Source organism: Equus przewalskii, chromosome 4 (genome assembly GCF_037783145.1).
Source record: "Equus przewalskii isolate Varuska chromosome 4, EquPr2, whole genome shotgun sequence".
Taxonomy (NCBI): domain Eukaryota; kingdom Metazoa; phylum Chordata; class Mammalia; order Perissodactyla; family Equidae; genus Equus; species Equus przewalskii.
The window spans coordinates 58,171,959-58,190,037 of record NC_091834.1 but is presented as its reverse complement, the minus strand read 5'-3'; the positions used below and the strand labels follow the sequence as shown (position 1 = coordinate 58,190,037).

Here is an 18,079-nt window from a genome sequence, read left to right as displayed (position 1 = left end):
GGTTTGTTCTAGTTTGGGCCATTTGCTGTCTATGCTTGCTGTGTGACAGCTATTATTCCAGGATCTTCCTTCACTATCCTTCTTGGCAAGGCAAACTTTTTCTGTAAAGGGCCGAATAATAAATATTTTGGATTTTTCAGGCCATGTGGTCTTGGGTGCGTTTACTCAACTTTGTTGTTATAGCACAAAAGCAGCCATAGATAATACATGAATACATGTGCCTGTGTTCCAATAACACTTTTTTACGGACACCAAAGTTTGAATTTCACATAATTTTTATGTGTCATGAAATATTCTTCTTTTGTTTTCAAAAACCACTTAAAAATGTAAAAACCATTCTTAGCTCATGGGCCGTATAACGACAAGTGTCAGGATGGATTTGGCCTATGGGCTATAGTTTGCTGACCCCTGTTTCAGGGAATTCCCTTTGCTTCTCTTTTGTGTTGGATCCCTTGTTTCCTGGATTGTGTCTTTTATTTTTTCCTCATTTCACATTCTTACTGTGAAAGAGCATACCTTCTAACAGCTTCCTGAGAAATTTTCGAGATCTTGAATTACTGAAATCCATTATTCTACCTTCGCATTTAGTTGTCTAAAATTTTAAATTTTAAAGGCATTTCTCCATTGTCTGCTAGCTTCTATTATTGTTATGGAGAAGTCTACTACCATTCTGATTCTTAATCTTGTGTGTATCTGTGTGTGTGTCTTTTTTAAATCTGAAATCTTTAAAAATCTTTTCTTTGTGCTAAGCTTCTCAAATTTCATATTGATATTTCTTATAAAAGTGTGGGTCTATTTTTATCCATTATGCTGGCTACTCCATGGATCTTTTTATTCTGGAAACTTGTGTCCTCCAGTGCTGAGAAGTTTCTTGAATTATTTCTTCAATGATTTCCTCCAGTCTCTTCTTAGAACTTCCGCTAGCAGACTTTGGACTTCCTTGATTGATCCTCTTCCATTTTTCATCTTTTCTCACTTTTGAAAAATCTATTTGTCTTTTATCTCTTTCTTATTGGAGATGATTGCAAACCCTCCATGGATTTTCATTTTCAGTATTCAAGCTCTCTTTCTTATTCTCTGTTTTTTTAAAAAAGCATCCTATTCTTCTTTCATGGGTGTAATAGCTTCTCATATCTTTCTGAGGAATGATAACAGAAGATACTTTTTTATGTTTTGGAAGTTTCCTTCTCTATGCATAATCTATATTTCCTCCAACTTGCTTTTTTCTCTTTATTTGGTTCGGTAGTTGACTTTCTTTTTTCTTTTTTCCTTATAGTCACATCTTTTCATTTTAATTTTATTATTTTTTTATTGAGGTAACATTGGTTTATAACATTATATAAATTTCAGATGTACATCATCATATTTCTGTTTCTGTGTACATCATGTTTACCACCCAAAGACTTATTTCCACCCATCATACACATGTGCAAATCGCTCCTTTGCTCCCTCCTCTCTCCCCGCTTTCCCTCTGGTAACCACCAATCCAATCTCTGTCTCTATGTGTTTGTTCATTGTTGTTTTTAACTTCTATTTATGAGTGAGATCATTTAGTATTTGACTTTCTTCCTTTGACTTACTTCACTTAGCATAAAACCCTCAAGGCCCATCCATGTTGTCAGAAATGGCAAGATTTCATCTTTTTATGGCTGAGTAGTATTCCATTGTGTATATATACCACATCTTCCTTATCCATTTGTCCCTTGATGGGCACCTAGGTTGCTTCCGAGTCTTGGCTGTTGTGAATAATGCCGCAGTGAACACAGGGGTGCATATATCTTTATGCATTTGTGTTTTCATATTCTTTGAATACCCAGCAGTGGAATAGCTGGATTCTATGGTGGTTCTATTCTTAATTTTTTGAGGAATCTTCATACTGTTTTCCACAGTGGCTGCACTAGTTTGCACTCCCAGTAGTATATGAGAGTTCCCTTTTCTCCATATCCTCTCCAACACTTATTTTTTGTCATGTTAATTATAGCCATTCTGATGGGCATGGGGTGATATGTCATTGTACTTTTGATTTCCAATTCCCTGATAATTAGTGATGTTGAATGTCTTTTCATGTGCCTGTTTGCCATCTGTATATCTTCTTTGGAAAAATGTCTGCTCAGATCTTTTGCCCATTTTTTAATTGGGTTAGTTTTTTTGTTGTTGAGATCTATGAGTTCTTTATATATTTTGGATATTAACCCCTTATCAGATACATGGTTTGCAAATATCTTCTCCCAATTGTTAAGTTGTCTTTTTGTTTTGTTAATGATTTCTTTTGCTGTGCAGAAACTTTTTAGTTTGATGTAGTCCCATTTTTAATTTTTTTCTTTTGTTTCCCTTACCCTGTCAGACATGGTACTTTAAAATATGCTGCTAAGACTGATGTTGAAGAGAGAATTGCTTACGTTTTCTTCTAGAATTTTCATGGTTTCAAGTTTTACATTCAAGTCTTTAATCCATTTTGAGTTAATTTTTGTGTATGGTGTATGATAATGGTCTACTTTCATTCTTTTGCATGTGACTGTCCAGTTTTCCTTTTTATTGAAGAGACTTTCCTTTCTCCATTGTATGTTCTTGGCTCCCTTGTTGAAAATTAGCTGTCCATAGATGTGTGGGTTTATTTCTGGGCTCTCAATTCTGTTCCATTGATCTGTGTGTCTGTTTTTGTCCCAGTACCATGCTGTTTTGACTTTGCTTTGTAGTATATTTTGAAATTAGGGAGTGTGATACTCCAGCTTTGCTCTTTTTTCTTAGGATTCCTTTGGCTATTTGGGATCTTTTGTTGTTCCATATACATTTTAGGATTCTTTGTTCTATTTCTGTGAAAAATGTCATTGGAACTTTGATAGGAATTGCATTGAATCTGTAGATTGCTTTAGGAAGTATGGACGTTTTAACTATGTTAATTCTTCCAGTCCAAGAGCATGGAATATCTTTCCATTTCTTTGTGTCTTTTTCAACTTCTTTCAAGAATGTTTTATAGTTTTCAGTGTACAGGTCTTTCACCTCTTTGGTTAAATTATTCCCAGGTATTTTATTCCATTTACGAATGGGATTGTATTCTTAACTTCCCTTTCTGTTGCTTCGTTGTTAGTGTATAGAAAAGTGTATAGAAACACAAGTGATTTTTGTATGTTGATTTTTTATCCCGCAACTTTATCGTATTCATTTATTATTTCTAAAAGTTTTTTGGTAGATTCTTTAGGGCGTTCTATATATAAAATCACGTCATCTGCAAAGAGTGACAGTTTCACTTCCTTTCCAATTTGGATCCCTTGTATTCCTTTTACTTGCCTGATTGCTCTGACTAGGACTTCCAATACTATGTTAAATAAGAGTGGTGAACATGGGCATCCTTGTCAGGTTCCTGTTCTTAGAGGGATAGCTTTCAGTTTTACTCCATTGAGTATCATATTAGCTGTGGGTTTGTCATATATGGCTTTATTATGTTGAAGTACTTTCCTTCTATACTCATTTTATTCTGAGTTTTTATCATAAATGGATGCTGTATCTTGTCAAATTCTTTCTCTGCATCTATTGAGCTGATCATGTGGTTTTTAGTCTTCATTTTGTTAATATGGTGTATCATGTTGATTGATTTGCAGATGTTGAACCATCCCTACATCCCCTAAATTCCACTTGATCATGGTGTATGATCTTTTTAATATATTGTATTCGATTAGGTGGTATTTTGTTGAGGATTTTTGCATTGATGTTCATCAGTGATATTGGCCTATAATTTTCATTTTTGGTGTCCTTGTCCAACTTTGGTATCAGGGTAATGTTGGCCTCATAGAATGAATTAGGAAGCTTCCCCTCCTCTTCAATTTTTTTGGAAGAGTTTGAGAAGAACAGGTATTAAGTCTTCTTTGATTGTTTGGTAGAATTCAGCAGGGAAACCGTCTGGTCCTGGACTTTTATTTTTTGGGAGGTTTTGGATTACTGTTTCAATTTCCTTACTGGTGATTGGTCTGTTCAAGTTCTCTACTTCTTCTTGGTCCAGTTTTGGAAGGTTTTATGATTCTAAGAATTTATCCATTTCTTCTAGATTATCAAATTTGTTGGTGGTTAGCTTTTCATAGAAGTCTCATAATCTTTTGTATTTCTGAGGTGTCCATTGTAATTTCTCCTCTTTCATTTCTGATTTTATTTATTTGAGGCTTCTCTCTTTTTTTATGTATGAGTCTAGCTAAAAGTTTGTTGATTTTGTTTACCTTTTCAAAGAGCTAGCTATTCATTTCATTGATTTTTTTCTTTTTTTTGGTCTCTAGTTCATTGATTTCTGCTCCAATTTTTTATTATTTCCTTCCTTCTACTGATGTGGGGCTTTGTTCTTCTTTTTCTAGCTCCTTTAGGTACACTGTTAGATTGTTTATTTGAAATTTTTCTTGTTTGCTGAGGTAGGCCTGTATGGCTATAAACTTCCCTCTTGGAACTGCTTTTGCTGTATCCCATAAATTTTGGCATGTCATATTTTCATTTTCATTTGTCTGCAGGTATTTTTTTATTTATCCTCTGATTTCTTCATTGACCCAATCATTGTTCAGTAGCGTTTTGTTTAATCTCCACATATTTGTGGCTTTTCTGATTTTCTTCCTGTAGTTGATTTCTAGCTTCATCCTGTTGTGGTCAGAAAAGATTCTTGGTATTATTTCAGTCTTCTTAAATTTATTGAGGCTTGTTTTGTGGCCTAATATGTGATCTATCCTGAAGAATGTTCCATGTCCACTTGAAAAGAATGTGTATTCTGCAGTTTTTGGATGGAATGTTCTCTATATATCTACTAGTCTATCTGGTCTAATATGTCATTTAAGGCCAATGTTTCCTTGTTAATTTTCTGTTTGGAAGATCTATCCACTGGTGTAAGTGGAGTATTAAAGTCCCCGATTATTGTGTTACTGTCTGCTTCATCTTTTAGGTCTATAAATAGTTGCTTTATATATTTAGGTGCTCCTATGTTGGGTGCATAGATATTTACAAGTGTTATATCCTCTTGTTGGATTGTTCCCTTTATCATTATGTAGGACCCTTCTTTGTCTCTTGTTACAGTTTTTATTTTAAAATATATTTTGCCTGATATAAATATTGCTACCCCAGCTTTCTTTTCATTGCCACTTACATGGAGCATCTTTTTCCATCCCTTCACTTTCAGTTTGAGTGTCTTTGGGTCTGAAGTATATCTCTTGTAATGCAGCGTATATATGGGCCTTGTTTTTTTATCCAATCGGCCACCCTATGCCTTTTGATTGGAGCATTTAGTCCATTGACATTTAAGGTAGCTATTGATAAGTATGTGCTTATTGTCATTTTGTTACTTTTTTTCTGGGTGTTTTATTAGTTCTTCTCTTTTCCTTTGTTTTCTCTTGCTCTCTTCCCTTGTTGTTTGATGGCTTTCTTTAGTAATATGTTTGATTTCCTTTCTCTTACTTATTTGTTTATTTATTATAGGTTTCTGGTTTGCAATTAGCATGAGGTTCATATATAATAACCTATGTATATAGCAATCTATATTAAATTGATGGTCTCTTAAGTTTGACCTCTTCTAAAAGCTCTACTCTTTTACTCCCATCCTCCCACATTTTATGTTTTTGATATCATATTTAACCTATTTTTTGTGCATGTGTATCTGTTACCCTCTTATGGAAATAGATAATTTTACTACTTTTGTCTTTTGATCTTCATATTAGCTTCATAGGTGGTTGACCTGCTACCTTTACTATATGTTTGCCCTTGCCAGTGATTTTATTGTGGGGTTTTTTTTTTTGATAATTTTATTATTTCTACTTGTGGTCTTTCCTTTTCCACTTAAATAAGTCCCTTTAGCATATCTTGTAAGAGTGGCTTATTGGTGATAAACTCCTTTAGTTGTTGCCTGTGTGGAAAGCTCTTTATCTCTCCTTCTATTCTGAATGATAACCTTGCTGGGTAGAGTATTCTTGGCTGTAGGTTTTTTCCTTTCAGCACTTTAAATATATTGTGCACTCCCTTCTAGCCTGTAAGGTTTCTGCTGAGAAGTCAGCTGATAGCCTTATGGGGTTTTCTTTGCATGTAACTTGTTGCCTTTCTCTTGCAGCTTTTAGGATTCTCTCTTTATCTTTAACTCTTGACATTTTAATTATAAGCTGCCTTGGTGTGGGCCTCTTTGGGTTTGTCTTGTTTGGTGCTCTCTGTGCTTCCTGTACCTGGATGTCTGTTTCCTTCCTTAGTTTAGAAAAGTTTTCAGCTATTATTTCTTCATATAGATTCTCTGGCCCTTTAGGTAGTTGGCTTTCATGTGAGAAGTTTTTTCCCTATGTCTTGGCTGTCCGTTTGTGATTAAGAATGGTGAGATTAAAAAGCTGATTGGAAGCTCTGATCACATGAGTAGAGCTTGTTGACATTGAGCTTTACTATAGGTTGATATCTGTGGACTGTTTGTAGAGGAACACCCCAGAATCAGAATCTTTAGGTCTGTTACCTTGGGCTGGTCATATTCCCACAAAAAGAACCATACAATTCCTTCTTAGACGATATAATTCTCACTGTCGAATTCTAAGAGTAGAATAGGGCAAGAGGGCTGGGAGTTTTAAAGTTCCGTATATAAACTTTTATTTAGTGTCCCTATTTTTAGTATGATATTCTATTTCATTTGTGCCTTTATCCCTCCAGTCCAGAGTTCCTCTATTTTACCCTATCCAGAGAATAAAGCTCCTGTCTTTTACTGAGACTGGGAAGAGGCAGCTGTCCAGTTGCATGGAATTGAGGAAGGAATAGCTCTACATTCACCTCTTCACTCCCATAGTGACTTGTGATGTCAATTCCTGGGCATTTTGGGAGTTCCTAGAAGCAAATTAGGTTGCTTCTTAGCTCTCCCCACTGCTAGTTTAGGATTTAGTTTTTTGGAGTCTTACTGCTTGTTCATCTGCTTTCTAGCTTCCAAAATTTTATGACTTCACCCCTTTTCTCATTTTTGTTCTCCCTGTTGGTTTGTTTTAAAAAATCTCTACCATTATTAGTGGGTTTGGGGAAGGAAGTAGAGATAGATGAAAGTGTTCAATTTGTCATTTTAAACTGGACCAATTTTATTGGAGAATTTCTCCCTTTATGAAAATATATTAACTTCTTTATATATTTTAGTCAGATATCATTTGGTTTATAAAATATGTCTCCATGGAAGGCTTAGGGTGTGAAGAAATAGGTTAATTCTCAAGGGGGTCATAGTGAGTGGTTACATATACTTCTGACAGGTGTCTGGAGTCTTGTATCCTAAACTTTTACATATTTCAAATGTATAATAATGGAAATCTATAGGCATTGTTCTAAAGTACACTATTTATTGTTATATTGTTATGAAGATAGTCTGTATTCATTAGTACTAGGTTTAGGTGCTGTTGACAACACACTCAAATAACAGTGGCTTAAATAATCTATGAATGTATTTCTTTCTTATATAAATGAAGTCCAGAGGTAAGCAGACCAGGCTTTGTAAGGAGGCCCAAGATCAACAGGAACCCAGATCCTTCTCTATTTTTGCTTCATCATCATCAATATCTGACTTCCTCCTTATGGTCCAAGATGGCAGCTTGAACTCCAGTCATCATGTTCTCATTTTGGCCAGCAAGTAGAAGGAAGGGGGAATAAGGGCACATGCCCTCTCTTTAAGGACATTTTCAAGAAATTGCATGCATTACTTATATCCCATTCACCAAAAACTAGTCATGTGGCTATATTTATTTGCAAAAGAATCTGGGAAAGGTAACCTTTATTCTAGATAGCCCAATACAAAATTTCATGTTTGATTACAGGGAAGAAGGGAGGAATGAATACTGTGAGATAACTACCCACTTCTACCATAATATCTAAGATCTTGTATGTAGGAACTAGGCCTAATAAGGGCATATGGCCCCTGGAAGTAGAATACACTAAAGAACAAAAAGAGGAGAAACAAGGAGGAAGAAAACAGTGTTCGCTGGAGATGAAGAGGGCCTCTAGAATAGGGAGCGAAGGAAACTGTGATGTAATGAAGAAGCCTGGACAGATGGTCTGGAGACAAGGTGCTACTCTTGGTCCTATAATTAGTTTTGTTTTCTTAGGCAAGTCTCTTATCTCTTTGTGCCTTGTTTCTTTATCAATATGTATGTTGAAGACCATCTAGTAATGAATGCAAAGACAGGAATGCCCTGGGAGGTAGTTCCATATCCACAGGTTTACTCTGCAGATTTAAGATCTGTGACATCTAGTTAAATTTAAGAACGTGGGCTAAATTCTCAGTATTTTAAACATGTCTTCTTGTTTTGACTTAGCTTATAATTAGCTGGGTAATCTTGGGAAAGTTCTTTGACTACTCTTTATCTCACCTTGCTAATTCACGAAATGGGCTATTAGTCTAGACTCGCAGTTCCCAAACTGTATGCTAAGGTGCCTTGGGGTGCTGCAGTGGGGGGTTGCAGGATATCTTAAATTTTCAAGGGAAATACAGTGATATTTGACATCTTTCAGATACCAGGCAGAATACCAGCTTGAGATAATTCACACATTAGCTCATGCTGCATTTCTTTTGATGTCATGTTTTCGTAAAGCTGGGTTTTTGTCCATTGCTGTGATAAAAAGCAAGTACTATGTGAAAATCAGTGTAGAACAGGAAGAGAGGGTGGTAGAGTCCAATTTGATTCCAAGGGTTGAGATGTGTAGTGCTGAACAGGCACACGCATCTCATTAGGAAGTAATTGTCGTTGTTTAAGAATTGAAGAAAAATACGATTTTCTTTTAATTTGTGCATTTAACAAAATAGCTACTAAGTTGTTAGGACATAAATACTTATTAAGTGTTTGGGCCTAACTACTTAATAAATAGGGCTGTTATTTATTCCTGTTTGCCTAGAGGTATCTTGAAAAACACTACAAAGACATTCATAATACTGTGAACCAGAAAAGTCTGGGCACCTCTGGACTGGATAATCTTTGATATATTCCCCAATTGCCTGATACTATGACAACTTCCCTAGCATATGGTTACTAGGTTAATGTTCTGGGACCTGAATGTTGTAGGGACAAGAAAGCTAGGGGTGACCCAGAGGAGTAGGCAGGGCTGCCATGTACTCCTAAGAGTAAGGACAGCATGATTTTAACTACTCTTACATAGGAGTGCATAGGAAGCCTGTCCCCAGACCGCTCTTGGAGCACACTTCGTATTGTCTTAGGAGAGTACGTGCCCTAAAGACTTTCCTTCCCATTTTCAAATTTAGAGTTAGGTGATTAGCTCTTAAGAATATCTATGTCTGGCTGAGGGAGCTGCCTTACTGGGTCATGAGATAGATTCTCAGCCAAAGAACTAAGCAGAGATTTCTTTCTGGCAAGCTAAACTGGAACTTGGAATACGTTTTTCAAAAGGAACAATGTTATGAATATTTGATCGTTTAACAGTCCAATTTTTAGCATTTATCACGTGTGTAAGAATATATATGTGACATTCAGATTTTTGGCAGTGGGTAGATAAAACACCCAAGTGACTAACTGAAATCTTTTCTTGGAAATACTTGATAAACAAACTATTGCGTCTTCAGAAGCTTTCTTACAACACCTTTCCCAAACTGTTAACTTTATAAAAGCGGCCAAATATCCCAGAGCAAACAACCAACCAAACACTGGGAAAATCAAACAAGCTTTAATGTTCAGATATGCTGACTGATTAGAAAAAGGAAATTTTGTTTATGTCAAGAAAGCTTTGAATGGTTTAATGAAAATATTAATAATAATGAGTTGCTAAGTTGCTGCAACTTTAAGAAGCATTCCTTTGAATTAGTTTCTCAATCATGCAGAAACTCATCCTGAATGTAGAAGCTGCTCTCTTGTACATAGCAGTTTGATCAAAGAAGAAACAGGGAAATTAGGTGTCCTTCTCCAGATTATCCAAATAATGCCCAGCGTATTTGGATGATGCAGCCTAAGGAGACACAAACGCAGGGCAAATGCTTTCAACATGACCGTCCTGCTGTTTTTGATTCTGGATCAGAATTTTGGATGTTATGAATGAAACATCTTTTCTCAACTGAATCAATGTGGCTAAGAATAATTTTTAAAAATTATTTTATTGAGGTCATAACAGTTTATAACATTGTGAAATTTCAGTTGTAAATTATTATTTGTCAGTTTACCATATATATGTGCCCCTTTACCCCATATGCCCTCTCCCCAACTCCCTTCTCCTTTGGTGACCACTAGTCTGTTCTCTTTGTCCACGTGTTTGTGTATCTTCCATATATGAGTGAAATCATACAGTGTTTGTCTTTCTCTGTCTGGCTTATTTAACTCAACATAATACCCTTAAGGTCCATCCATGTTGTTGCAAATGGGATGATTTTGTCTTTTTTTATGGCTGAGTAGTATTCCATTGCATGTGTGTGTATATATATATATATATATATACCACATCTTCTTTATTCATTCGTCAGTTGATGGGTTGCTTCCATGTCTTGGCTACTGTGAATAATGCTACAGTGAACATAGGGTGCATAAGTGCTAATAATAATTTTTATTCTACACAAATAGGGTTCAGATGATGTTTCTCACTTATAACTATTTCAGTTTTTTCCTGATGTCTGTGTTTTTCTCATACTTACAGTAAACCTGATACTTTCTTATGCTAAAGAAAATGGAATGAAAGTTTAATTAATATAGCTGCAAGTATCTTGTTATATGTGTAACATGTTTTATATCCTATATTGAAAAGATAACTTTTTTTAGGAGAAATATGTTACAGTGAAAATACAAAGCACTAAATTTAAAAGATAGCTCTTTATGGCCCGCTACATACTAGCTATGATCTTTGTCATCTCATTTAACTTCCCCGTGCCTCAGTTTCCTCATCCACAAAGCATTTTAAAAATTGGCTGCATATAGTACATATCCCATCTACTAGATCTCAAAATTTCACATTCCTAGTACTCAGTGATTCAATATTCATATATTTTACTCCCTGGGTGTGTGCTTTCTCAACCCCTTTCTTCTTAGTTTATTTTTCTAGAAATTTCTTGTTTAGATTTAAAATGGGATTTAAAGTGCTACCAGTTATATAAACGCCATATACAGGCACGATGGGGTTGAAGAAGGTGAAATGTGTGACTAGGGGTAGCAGTCCTTCTGAATACATCTGCCACACTGTCTTGCCACACTCACTGGTATGCCTTTAATTACAATACTGCATTTGTCAAAACTGCAGAAGAAATTACTCAGCAAGTTGCTTGGGTAAGATGTTCCTGACGCTGCACCCCTGCCTCCCAACCCCTACCCCTTATGTTTCTAACCGTCTGTCCTACTGACCTGAGTAATAACCTCATGTCCTTGACAGTTTGGCAACAGATAAGATTTAATGTTTTAGGAGGAAATCAGTGGATTCCAAAAGCCTGAAAAATTTCCAGGCATAATATCAGCTGGAACCAGTTTCATAGAACTACTGGGTTCTTGAACAAGAGTGCTGCAGAGTAAGGGGCAAGGTCTGTCCTAATCTGGCAAGAGTACTGCAGAACCCAGAAAAATATAGGTCTCTGTTTCCAACAAACAGTAAACAAGTACAAGGAAAGAGTTATGAATATCACCCAAAGCCTGCCTTACACTAAAGGAAAACACAGTGTGATACCTGTGAAACTAAAAGTCATGTTTAAAGAGCAGCTCATTATCTACAAATATGAATTGGGTTCTTCCAGTATCAGTAAAAACTTGGGTTACACATCCCAGGAGCCCTAAACATGAAAGCTGCAGCTATCTTGGGATTAATCAAGATCACACCATCAAATGTGGAATCTTTTGCTATGTATGTTTTTTCAGTGATTTGCCTTCTTGGCTTACCCACTGCGTTTTGCCTGTTTTTCTTCATTCTCTACTGTGTCTTTAGACAGAGGCGTCTCTGACAGCAGGCTGGGTAAATCATCAATTGCATGCTGATGAGCTGGTTTGCCTTCTTTTGCCAGATTAAATCAGGACAGCCTTCAAGTTTGGAAAAGGAGAGGATGGTCTGTGCCATTTCTTCTGATTGTCCTTCCTTTTCTTTCATCTGGGACTTTCCCCACTCCCAAACTCTTTTTTGTTATGTCCTCAATTTGGGGTATTTCCTTTCCTTCATCTTTTCTGCTAGAAGCATAACTGTTTCATTGTCCTGCCAATTTGTTTTCTTGCTTGTTTTTACTGATTTTACTTTGTGTTCCTTTTCGTAAATAAGCACACAGCCATGAAAATTTTAAGGGAGTTCAAAAGTAAAGTAGAAAGTCTATTCATTGACATTCTGAGACAAGAACCAATATTTACAAATTTAATTTTCATGTAAGATGACAATAATGAAAAAAGACCTATATACCAGTATTACCCAAAGTCGTTTTGAAAAATGCAGTCCAGAACCTTTGATATGCTAACACACATTGTAAATCTCCAAGAAGAAGATACTGTGTGCTGCATTTCTCAATCTTATTAGATGATGAATTCTTGTTTCCAGAGGATTTTCAATGGAGTGGTGTTTCTAGGAACATACTCTTGGAAATGTTGTCATATTTCATTTTCCTACAACTTATTTTGTAATTCAGCTTTATATGTGATTTTTTAACTAATCATAATTTCAAAGAACCACAGACTTTATGTCTTTTTAAAAGTGGTCTTTTTAGGGAAAGTTTGGCCTGAGACTGGATTAGGATTTATTGTAATTTGAATGTGTTAAAAAATTTCAGCATCCTAGGAATCTTTAAATATCTATTTAATAGGAAACCTTCTTGCTTCAATTTTATTTACATGTTTACCTTGAGAAAAAGTATAGAAAGGGGTGTGGCTAGAGTTGAGGTTTTCTTCCTAATCTTATTTATTTACTATTTTATGTACAATAGGAAGAAGTAGCTGTAGCCTTGGATACAAATACTGAATTTTACCTGCCAATATGAGTCTTCTGATTTGTCAATATTTCAGAACATTACTCTTGGGGCTCCACATGTCATATTAGCATAAAAGCAAGCTTCCTTTCTCTCCCAAAATATGTTCTGTATCATGCCTATGCCCTAGTCAAGGCTCCAGTCATCAACTTTAAGCCCACAAGGTCACTTGGTCATCTTGTGATTACAACAGCAGCTTTACTGCTTGTAACTGTCCTACAGCTGTGGCAGGTCAATGGAAAAATGTTCTTTAAACACCATAAGCATCTGATTGTGCAATACCTAAATGAGTGTCATTGATTATTCACACTGCTGGCTGGTCAAAGCTGGGGAAGTAATTAGGGCTTTTTGTGTGGATTATCCACTGAGAAAAGGTCAAATAACTACAAACAGTGCCAGCAGAGAAGAGCCACCAAGGACCACAGCATCCGTGATCACTTAAGAAATGCTAAAGCAGGGCTTAATAATGATGTGCTTATGCCAGGTTCTACAGAATGTGATCATTCTGTCATAGAAATCCAATGAAGCATGAATGATGGCTACTTTTTCCCTGGAAGCTCTGCTTCAGGTCCCTGATGCCCATCAAACAGGTTTGTCAGGGAAACTAGACTGAGAAGAATTTAAAAAGCCTTTCCCCTCCTCCTTTCTTTAAATCAAGAAAAAAGAACTTCAGATAGCAACCATTCTTTTTATCTCCGCTTTTGAAGCAATGTTGTTTTTCATATTTTTTGATAAAATATTCCATCAAACGATCTGTGTTATGGGGACTTGAAACCATTCGTTTGCTAATTTAAATTAAGAGCTTGGAAAAAATCCTTTGAGCCACAGTCCTATTTATAGTCATATAATGCTGAAAACATGTTTTGGTTTGCTGAAAGGTCTTTCATATTTTTCAAGCTTAAGATATTTCTTCCAAATCCACTTAGTCATATTTGAGACGAGCATTCATCCTCAATAAGACATGAAATTCTAAGGTTAAATCTTCATTGTTTTAGTTTAAATTATTGGTTTCTGTTAAACTGAAGATATTCCAGGAAAGTCAATAATTTAGCCATTTTTTACCATAGTAAAAATAAAGCATCTGAAAGTCAGGTTTGAGAAGGCATTAGGGAAATGATATTCAGAAAGTAAAGTAAGTGGTTGAGAGTACCCCAAACAAAACATTCTTGGGTTACTTCCTAACTCTGTTTGGAATTGTATTAATACAGTGGGAAAAAATACGGGATAGTAATTAAGAACACCAACTTTGTGAGGGTTCAAATCCTGGTTCTACCACTTACTCTGTGATGTTGGGCAAATCAGTTAAACATTCTGAGCCCAGTAGGGTGTAGACAGAACTTACAAAAACAATCTTTTATCAGAAGCCTGTGAAATAGCAGGTAGGAGATGAACTAGCCAAGAAAGCAGGGACGCTGAAAACCACTGTGTCCTTGGAGAATGCAGACATGCCAGGGTCTCCTAGGAAATAGGAGTTGTGACCAATGATCCTCACGTGGGGACAGCCTCTTGGGCCAAACTGCTGGATGCAGCATTGGGGTCTTTGGTCTCCCCTGCCTATTCTTACGCCACTTCTTTTAAGTCTGAGCTCCTGCAGTCTGTGAGACTGAGGTCATGTTTGATTGTGGTTTAAGGAGGACCCACTTTCTAAAACCAGACAGAAGAACCTTCAAAACCTAGTGGTGGCATTTCAGGCAGTGTAACAAACCAAAAGGAAGATATTTTGGCAGCACACACTCCTAACTGAATTCCCCTGTTGGTCACTTCTTTTTCCACTCTTGGTCCTTGTCCCAGACTGTAAGCCTCATGAATTGACAGAGAAGAATTGTAATGAGAATGAAATGAGATAATATATCGTGAAGTGCCTGCACAGTGCTTGGCATTCAGTAAGGCTCAACAACAGATATATAGATACCAGGACCCTGGGAGAGCCAGGAAAATTGCTGTTAAAATATTAGCATATTTCTGTTTCTGAAGTATTATTTTAAAAATTATGCAAGTTCTGAATGATGAAGTTGTGAGAGTTGTCTGCTATTCTGTACCAATTCCCTTTCATTGATAATTTAAATAAGGGATTATCTTGTTTTCCCCTTTTAGACTGAGGATTAGTTGTTGAAAAACAAAGATGGAGTATATACTGGCTCTGAAAGTTAGAATATCCAAAGACCATTGCAGTGACATTTATTTGTATTTTGTAAGAAAGGAATTTTCACTGTTCAGCTATAAGAGGGGAAAAAATGGAAGCAATATGGTTTAAAAGGTGAGAAAGTAAAAAACTCACAATTCAGATTGTAATTATCTTTTTTTTTTTTTTTTTAGTGAGGAAGATTCACCCTGAGCTAACATCTGTGCCAGCCTTGCTCTGTTTTGTATGTGGGATGCTGCCACAGCATGGCTGATGAGCCGTGTAGGTCTGTGCCAGGGATCTAAACCTGCGAACTCGGGCCGCCAAAGAAGAGCCCGCCAAAATTCGCCACTATACCGTGGGGCCAGCCCCCAGATTGCCATTATCTTTAAGAATATATTAAAGGTCAAATGAAAAAAATTTTTTGTTTTAGTTCATAGGCAAGATGAAAAAAATTTTTCTTATTCCCATTACTATAATTTGTGAAGAAAATGCTGTCTTAGACACAGCCAAGGCAGAAGAAGCTGTTCTGGGGGCCAGAGTTTTTCTCTAACTTTACTGGACCACAGTAGTGGGACCTTGTTAGTAAAGTGATTTTCTGCTACCTTTATACCTGTTAGTGTTCCTGTGGGCTGATGGAGCAGGTGAGTGCCTGGGGGCAGCAGTGACAGAATGATAGAGTGATGGGAAGACCCCTGGGGAAGGAAGCAGAAGACCCATGTTTTCATCTCAGCCTCATCTTAATTAATCTTCTAGTCCTAAAAACATTGTAAAGGGAGAAAGCTTTTTTTGTTTTTAACGTGACAGCTTTGTTGAGATATAATTCACATACCATAAAATGCATCCTTTTAAATTGCACAGTTAGTGGTGTTTATTCATGGAGTTGTGCAACTATCACCAGTATCTAATCTGGAACATTTTTGTCACTCCAAAAGAAACCTTGTACCCATTAGTAGACATTCTCCATTCCTGCTCCCTCCTGCCCCTGACAACCACTAATTTACTTTCTGTTCCGATGGATTTGCCTATTCTGGACATTTCATATGAATGGAATCATACAAGCTGTGGTCTTTTGTATCTGACTTTTTTCACTTAGCATAATGCTTTCAGGGTTCATCCATGTTGCAGTATTATGTATCAGTACTTCATTCCTTTTTTTCCCCAATTTTTTTTATTGTGGTAAAATATACATAACATAAAATTTACTATCTTTACCATTAAGTGTACATTTCAGTAGTATTAAGTACATTCATATTATTATGCAACCATCACCACCATTTATCTCCGGAACTCTTGTCAACTTGCAAAACTGAAACTCTATACCCATTAAACAATAACTTCCTTGTCTCTTGCAGGCAGCATATAGTTTGGTCATAGTTTTTTTTTTTCTTCAAATCTATTCTGCTGATCTCTGTCTTTTGATTGGATAGTTTAGTCTATTTGCATTTAAAGAAATTACTGAGATGGAGGGACATCTGTCATTTTGCTATTTGTTTTCTTATATGCTTTATAGCTTTTTTGTCCCTCATTTCAAGTATTACTATCTTCTTTTGTGTTTAGTTAATTTTTTGTAGTGAGATGTGTTTAAATTTCTTTCTCATTTCCTTTTGTGTATATTGTTTAGCTATTTTCTTGTGGTTACCATGTGGATTAAAATTTAACACCCTAAATTTATAACACTCTAGTTTGAATTTATACCAGCTTAACTTCAATAACATACAAAAACTCTGTTCCTTTAACAAGTCCATCCCCACCCCTGTCATTTGTTGATGTCACAAAATTACATCTTTATACATTGTGTGGCCAAAAACATGAACTAATAATTTTTTTAATGCATTAGTCTGATAAATTATATAGAAAACAAAATGTGGAGTTACCAACCAAAATTATAATAATACTAGCTTTTATATTAATAATTGTTTTTTTAATGTATTAGTTTTTTAAATCATGTAGAAAATAAAAAGTGGAGTTACACATCATTGTTACAATGATACTAGGTTTTATAGTTGCCCATGTGTTTACCTTTAGTGAGATCTTTATTTTTTCATACAACTTTGAGTTGGTTTATAGCGTCTTTTCATTTCAGCCTGCAGGACTCTGTTTAGCATTTCTTGCTAAAGGGTAGGTCTAGTGGTAACAAACTTCTTCAGCCCTTGTTTATATGCAAATGTCTTAATTTCTCCCTCACTTTTGAAGGACAGTTTTGCCAGATATAGGATTCTTGGTTGACAGTTTTTTCCTTGTAGCACTTTGAATATATTAGCCCACTGCCTTCTGGCCTCCAAAGTTTCTGATGAGATATCTGCTGATAATCTTATTGAAGATCCTTTGTACATGACAAGTTGCTTCTCTCTTGCTGCTTTCAAAATTCTCTCTATATCTTTTGACACTCTGATTATAATGTGTCTCAGTGTGGGTTCTTTTGAGTTCATCCTACTTGAAGTTTGTGGAGCTTCTCATTTATATTCATGTCTTTCGTCAAATTTGGGAAGTTTTGGGCCATTATTTCTACAAATATTCTCTCTGCCCCGTTCTCTCTCTCTTCTCCTTCTGAGACTCCCACAATACGTCTGTTGCTCTGCTTAATGGTGTCCCACAGGTCCCTTAGGCTTGGTTCACTTTTCTTCAGTCTGTTCTCTTTTTCTTTCTGTTCCTCAGATTTTATAATTCACATTGCCCTATCTTTAATTTTGCTGATTCTTCCGTCTACTCAAGCTTCCTTTGAATCCGTGTAGTGAATTTTTCGTTTCCGTTATTGTACTCTTCAGCTCCAAAATTTTTTTTTGGCTTCTTTTTAGATTTTCTACATCTTTACTGATATTTCTGTTTTGTTCATATATCATTTTCTTGATTTTCTCCATGTCTTACTTTAATTCTTTGAGCATTTTTTTAAATAAAGATTTTATTTTTTTCTTTTTTCTCCCCAAATCTCCCCCTGGTACATAGTTGTGTATTTTCAGTTGTGGGTCCTTCTAGCTGTGGCATGTGGGACACTGCCTCAGCCTGGTTTCATGAGCAGTGCTATGTCTGTGCCCAGGATCCGAACTGGCAAAACCCTGGGCTGCTGAAGCAGAGCA

General features: G+C 36.1%; 1 long non-coding RNA gene across 1 annotated transcript in view; it reads left to right on the top strand.

Moving 5' to 3' along the window:
• LOC139083042 (uncharacterized) overlaps nt 1-16,975 on the top strand; it is a 115,593-nt gene extending 98,618 nt beyond the window's left edge. Inside the window, exon 4 of the long non-coding RNA XR_011539534.1 lies at nt 15,197-16,975. This is a non-coding gene — a long non-coding RNA (uncharacterized lncRNA). The remainder of the gene's footprint in view (nt 1-15,196) is intronic.
• The last annotated feature ends 1,104 nt before the right edge of the window (nt 16,976-18,079 follow it).